Below are 6661 nucleotides of genomic sequence, written 5' to 3' on the forward strand. Positions count from 1 at the left end.
ACCCTCGCCTGGTTGTCTAGGGCTTAATAAGGAGCTCCCCTCACCTGGTTGTCTAGGTCTCAGTAAGGCTTAATAAGGACTCCCTCACCTGGTTGTCTAGGGCTTAATAAGGAGCTCCCTCACCTGGTTGTCTAGGGCTTAATAAGGAGCTCCCCTCGCCTGGTTGTCTAGGCTTAATAAGGAGCTCCCCTCACCTGGTTGTCTAGGGCTTAATAAGGAGCTCCCCTCACCTGGTTGTCTAGGTCTTAATAAGGAGCTCCTCGCCTGGTTGTCTAGGTCTTAATAAGGAACTCCCCTCACCTGGTTGTCTAGGTCTCAGTAAGGAACTCCCTCACCTGGTTGTCTAGGTCTCAGTAAGGAACTCCCTCACCTGGTTGTCTAGGTCTTAAGGAACTCCCTCACCTGGTTGTCTAGGTCTTAGTAAGGAACTCCCCTCACCTGGTTGTCTAGGTCTCAGTAAGGAACTCCCCTCACCTGGTTGTCTAGGTCTCATAAGGAACTCCTCACCTGGTTGTCTAGGTCTTAGTAAGGAACTCCCCTCACCTGGTTGTCTAGGTCTCAGTAAGGAACTCCCTCACCTGGTTGTCTAGGTCTCAGTAAGGAACTCCCCTCACCTGGTTGTCTAGGTCTCAGTAAGGAACTCCCCTCACCTGGTTGTCTAGGTCTCAGGGAACTCCTCAGGTTGTCTAGGGTCTTAATAAGGAGCTCCCTCACCTGGTTGTCTAGGTCTCAGTAAGGAACTCCACTCACCTGGTTGTCTAGGTCTCAGTAAGGAACTCCCTCACCTGGTTGTCTAGGTCTCAGTAAGGAACTCCCCTCACCTGGTTGTCTAGGTCTCAGTAAGGAACTCCCTCACCTGGTTGTCTAGGTCTCAGTAAGGAACTCCCCTCACCTGGTTGTCTAGGTCTCAGTAAGGAACTCCCCTCACCTGGTTGTCTAGGTCTCAGTAAGGACCCTCACCTGGTTGTCTAGGTCTCAGTAAGGAGCCCTCACCTGGTTGTCTAGGCTTAATAAGGAGCTCTCAGTAAGGAACTCCCCTCACCTGGTTGTCTAGGTCTCAGTAAGGAACTCCCTCACCTGGTGTCTAGGTCTCAGTAAGGAACTCCTCACCTGGTTGTCTAGGTCTCAGTAAGGAGCTCCTCACCTGGTTGTCTAGGTCTCAGTAAGGAGCCCTCACCTGGTTGTCTAGGTCTCAGTAAGGAACTCCCCTCACCTGGTTGTCTAGGTCTCAGTAAGGAACTCCCTCACCTGGTTGTCCTTAGTAAGGAACTCCCTCACCTGGTTGTCTAGGTCTCAGTAAGGAACTCCCCTCACCTGGTTGTCTAGGTCTCAGTAAGGAACTCCCCTCACCTGGTTGTCTAGGTCTCAGTAAGGAACTCCCCTCACCTGGTTGTCTAGGTCTCAGTAAGGAACTCCCCTCACCTGGTTGTCTAGGTCTCAGTAAGGAACTCCCTCACCTGGTTGTCTAGGTCTCAGTAAGGAACTCCCTCACCTGGTTGTCTAGGTCTCAGTAAGGAACTCCCCTCACCTGGTTGTCTAGGTCTCAGTAAGGAACTCCCCTCACCTGGTTGTCTAGGTCTCAGTAAGGAACTCCCCTCACCTGGTTGTCTAGGTCTCAGTAAGGAACTCCCTCACCTGGTTGTCTAGGTCTCAGTAAGGAACTCCCTCACCTGGTTGTCTAGGTCTCAGTAAGGAGCTCACCTGGTTGTCTAGGTCCTCACCTGGTTGTCTAGGTCTCAGTACTCCCCTCACCTGGTTGAAGGTCTAATAAGGAGCTCCCCTCACCTGGTTGTCTAGGTCTCAGTAAGGAACCCCTCACCTGGTTGTCTAGGTCTCAGTAAGGGCTCCCTCACCTGGTTGTCTAGGTCTCAGTAAGGAACTCCCCTCACCTGGTTGTCTAGGTCTCAGTAAGGAACTCCCTCACCTGGTTGTCTAGGTCTCAGTAAGGAACTCCCCTCACCTGGTTGTCTAGGTCTCAGTAAGGAACTCCCCTCACCTGGTTGTCTAGGTCTTAATAAGGAGCTCCCTCACCTGGTTGTCTAGGTCTCAGTAAGGAACTCCCCTCACCTGGTTGTCTAGGTCTCAGTAAGGAACTCCCTCACCTGGTTGTCTAGGTCTCAGTAAGGAACTCCCTCACCTGGTTGTCTAGGTCTCAGTAAGGAACTCCCCTCACCTGGTTGTCTAGGTCTCAGTAAGGAACTCCCTCACCTGGTTGTCTAGGTCTCAGTAAGGAACTCCCTCACCTGGTTGTCTAGGTCTCAGTAAGGAGCTCCCCTCACCTGGTTGTCTAGGTCTCAGTAAGGAACTCCACTCACCTGGTTGTCTAGGGCTTAGTAAGGAACTCCCATCACCTGGTTGTCTAGGTCTCAGTAAGGAACTCCCCTCACCTGGTTGTCTAGGTCTCAGTAAGGAACTCCCCTCACCTGGTTAAGGAGTCTCACCTGGTTGTCTAGGTCTCAGTAAGGAGCTCCCCTAAGGAACTCCTCACCTGGTTGTCTAGGTCTCAGTAAGGAACTCCCTCACCTGGTTGTCTAGGTCTCAGTAAGGAACTCCCTCACCTGGTTGTCTAGGTCTCAGTAAGGAACTCCCTCACCTGGTTGTCTAGGTCTCAGTAAGGAGCTCCCTCACCTGGTTGTCTAGGTCTCTAAGGAGCTCCCCTCACCTGGTTGTCTAGGGCTCAGTAAGGTGCCTGGTTGTCTAGGGGGTTAGTAAGGAGCTCCCCTCACCTGGTTGTCTAGGGCTTAGTAAGGAGCTCCCCTCACCTGGTTGTCTAGGTCTCAGTAAGGAACTCCCCTCACCTGGTTGTCTAGGTCTCAGTAAGGAACTCCCCTCACCTGGTTGTCTAGGTCTCAGTAAGGAACTCCCCTCACCTGGTTGTCTAGGTCTCAGTAAGGAACTCCCCTCACCTGGTTGTCTAGGTCTCAGTAAGGAACTCCCCTCACCTGGTTGTCTAGGTCTCAGTAAGGAACTCCCCTCACCTGGTTGTCTAGGTCTCAGTAAGGAACTCCCCTCACCTGGTTGTCTAGGTCTCAGTAAGGAACTCCCCTCACCTGGTTGTCTAGGTCTCAGTAAGGAGCTCCCCTCACCTGGTTGTCTAGGTCTCAGTAAGGAACTCCTCACCTGGTTGTCTAGGTCTTAATAAGGAGCTCCCTCACCTGGTTGTCTAGGTCTCAGTAAGGAACCCCTCACCTGGTTGTCTAGGTCTCAGTAAGGAGCTCCCTCACCTGGTTGTCTAGGTCTCAGTAAGGAACTCCCCTCACCTGCTTGTCTAGGTCTCAGTAAGGAACTCCTCACCTGGTTGTCTAGGTCTCAGTAAGGAACTCCCCTCACCTGGTTGTCTAGGTCTCAGTAAGGAACATGTAAAACCATTTGACTTGATGACAGCTTTACACACTCTTGGTATTCTCTCAACCAGCTTCATGAGGTAGTCACCTGAATGCATTTCAATTAACAGGTGTGCCTTGTTAAAGAAAAGGGGAACCAATCAGTTGTGTTGTGACAAGGTAGAGATGGTATACAGAAGATATTTGTCTTTGGTAAGAGACCAAGTCCATATTATGGCAAGAACAGCTCAAATAAGCAAAGAGAAACGACAGTCCATCATTAATTTAAGACAGGAAGGTCAGTTATTCTGGAATATTTCAAGAACTTTGAAAGTTTCTTCAACTGCAGTCGCAAAATCCTAAAGTGCTATGATGAAACTGGTTCTCATGAGGACTGCCACTGGAAAGGAAGACTCCAGAGTTACCTCTGCTGCAGAGGATAAATTCATTCGTGTTAACTGCACCTCAGATTGCATTCCAGATTGTCCAGTCTCAGGTTAATCCCTGTCCAGTCTCAGGTTGAATCCCCTGTCCAGTCTCAGGTTGAATCCCCTGTCCAGTCTCAGGTTGAATCCCCTGTACAGTCTCAGGTTGAATCTCCTGTCCAGTCTCAGGTTGAATCTCCTGTCCAGTCTCAGGTTAATCCCCAGTCTTGAGAAAGGTCCTGGTCTCCATCCACCAGTCTTGAGAAAGGTCCTAGTCTCCATCCACCAGTCTTGAGAAAGGTCCTAGTCTCATCTACCAGTCTTGAGAAAGGTCCTAGTCTCCATCCACCAGTCTTGAGAAAGGTCCTAGTCTCCATCCACCAGTCTTGAGAAAGGTCCTAGTCTCCATCCACCAGTCTTGAGAAAGGTCCTAGTCTCCATCCACCAGTCTTGAGAAAGGTCCTAGTCTCATCCACCAGTCTTGAGAAAGGTCCTAGTCTCATCTACCAGTCTTGAGAAAGGTCCTAGTCTCCATCCACCAGTCTTGAGAAAGGTCCTAGTCTCCATCCACCAGTCTTGAGAAAGGTCCTAGTCTCATCTACCAGTCTTGAGAAAGGTCCTAGTCTCCATCCACCAGTCTTGAGAAAGGTCCTAGTCTCCATCCACCAGTCTTGAGAAAGGTCCTAGTCTCATCTACCAGTCTTGAGAAAGGTCCTAGTCTCCATCCACCAGTCTTGAGAAAGGTCCTAGTCTCCATCCACCAGTCTTGAGAAAGGTCCTGGTCTCCATCTTACCAGTCTTGAGAAAGGTCCTAGTCTCATCTACCAGTCTTGAGAAAGGTCCTGGTCTCCATCCACCAGTCTTGAGAAAGGTCCTAGTCTCCATCCACCAGTCTTGAGAAAGGTCCTGGTCTCCATCCACCAGTCTTGAGAAAGGTCCTAGTCTCCATCCACCTGTCTTGAGAAAGGTCCTAGTCTCCATCCACCAGTCTTGAGAAAGGTCCTAGTCTCCATCCACCAGTCTTGAGAAAGGTCCTAGTCTCCATCCACCAGTCTTGAGAAAGGTCCTAGTCTCCATCCACCAGTCTTGAGAAAGGTCCTAGTCTCCATCCACCAGTCTTGAGAAAGGTCCTAGTCTCCATCCACAGTCTTGAGAAAGGTCCTAGTCTCCATCCACCTGTCTTGAGAAAGGTCCTAGTCTCATCCACCAGTCTTGAGAAAGGTCCTGGTCTCCATCCACCAGTCTTGGAAAGGTCCTAGTCTCCATCCACCAGTCTTGAGAAAGGTCCTAGTCTCCATCCACCTGTCTTGAGAAAGGTCCTAGTCTCATCTACCAGTCTTGAGAAAGGTCCTAGTCTCCATCCACCAGTCTTGAGAAAGGTCCTAGTCTCCATCCACCAGTCTTGAGAAAGGTCCTAGTCTCATCCACCAGTCTTGAGAAAGGTCCTAGTCTCATCTACCAGTCTTGAGAAAGGTCCTAGTCTCCATCCACCAGTCTTGGAGAAAGGTCCTAGTCTCATCCACCAGTCTTGAGAAAGGTCCTAGTCTCCATCCACCAGTCTTGAGAAAGGTCCTAGTCTCCATCCACCTGTCTTGAGAAAGGTCCTAGTCTCATCTACCAGTCTTGAGAAAGGTCCTAGTCTCATCTACCAGTCTTGAGAAAGGTCCTAGTCTCCATCCACCAGTCTTGAGAAAGGTCCTAGTCTCATCTACCAGTCTTGAGAAAGGTCCTAGTCTCCATCCACCAGTCTTGAGAAAGGTCCTAGTCTCATGTACCAGTCTTCAGAAAGGTCCTAGTCTCCATCCACCAGTCTTGAGAAAGGTCCTAGTCTCATCCACCAGTCTTGAGAAAGGTCCTAGTCTCCATCCACCAGTCTTGAGAAAGGTCCTAGTCTCCATCCACCTGTCTTGAGAAAGGTCCTAGTCTCATCTACCAGTCTTGAGAAAGGTCCTAGTCTCCATCCACCAGTCTTGGAGAAAGGTCCTAGTCTCCATCCACCAGTCTTGAGAAAAGTCCCAGTCTCCATCCACCTGTCTTGGAGAAAGGTCCTAGTCTCATCCACCTGTCTTGAGAAAAGTCCTAGTCTCCATCCACCAGTCTTGAGAAAGGTCCTAGTCTCATCTACCAGTCTTGAGAAAGGTCCTAGTCTCCATCCACCAGTCTTGAGAAAGGTCCCTAGTCTCATCCACCAGTCTTGAGAAAGGTCCTAGTCTCCATCCACTCAGTCTTGAGAAAGGTCCTAGTCTCCATCCACCAGTCTTGAGAAAGGTCCTAGTCTCCATCCACCTGTCTTGAGAAAGGTCCTAGTCTCATCTACCAGTCTTGAGAAAGGTCCTAGTCTCCATCCACCAGTCTTGAGAAAGGTCCTAGTCTCCATCCACCAGTCTTGAGAAAAGTCCTAGTCTCCATCCACCAGTCTTGAGAAAGGTCCTAGTCTCATCTACCAGTCTTGAGAAAGGTCCTAGTCTCCATCCACCAGTCTTGAGAAAGGTCCTAGTCTCCATCCACCAGTCTTGATAAAGGTCCTAGTCTCCATCCACCAGTCTTGAGAAAGGTCCTAGTCTCCATCCACCAGTCTTGAGAAAGGTCCTAGTCTCCATCCACCAGTCTTGAGAAAGGTCCTAGTCTCCATCCACCAGTCTTGAGAAAAGTCCTAGTCTCCATCCACCTGTCTTGAGAAAGGTCCTAGTCTCATCTACCAGTCTTGAGAAAGGTCCTAGTCTCCATCCACCAGTCTTGAGAAAGGTCCTAGTCTCCATCCACCAGTCTTGAGAAAGGTCCTAGTCTCCATCCACCAGTCTTGAGAAAGGTCCTAGTCTCCATCCACCAGTCTTGAGAAAGGTCCTAGTCTCATCCACCAGTCTTGAGAAAGGTCCTAGTCTCATCACGTTCATCGGAAGGTTCCTTCCAGCC

At 50.0% G+C, this 6661-nt stretch overlaps 1 long non-coding RNA gene across 5 annotated transcripts; it reads right to left on the reverse strand.

The window, feature by feature from the left end:
• Positions 1-569: 569 nt before the first annotated feature.
• LOC127926509 (uncharacterized) lies at positions 570-3358 on the reverse strand. 5 transcript variants are annotated; one of them, XR_008124305.1, is made up of 7 exons: positions 3295-3358; positions 2763-3050; positions 2280-2315; positions 1493-1600; positions 1279-1422; positions 715-750; positions 577-650 (listed from the first exon to the last, which is right to left on the reverse strand). It is a non-coding gene; the product is annotated as an uncharacterized LOC127926509 (long non-coding RNA). The 5 variants fall into 5 exon arrangements; XR_008124303.1 differs by lacking the exons at positions 715-750; positions 3295-3358 and having other exon boundaries at positions 570-614; positions 2763-3091; XR_008124307.1 differs by lacking the exons at positions 715-750; positions 3295-3358 and having other exon boundaries at positions 570-650; positions 2763-3091.
• Between the last annotated feature and the right edge of the window lie 3303 nt (positions 3359-6661).

Source organism: Oncorhynchus keta, unplaced genomic scaffold, assembly GCF_023373465.1.
Source record: "Oncorhynchus keta strain PuntledgeMale-10-30-2019 unplaced genomic scaffold, Oket_V2 Un_contig_7678_pilon_pilon, whole genome shotgun sequence".
Taxonomy (NCBI): Eukaryota; Metazoa; Chordata; class Actinopteri; order Salmoniformes; family Salmonidae; genus Oncorhynchus; species Oncorhynchus keta.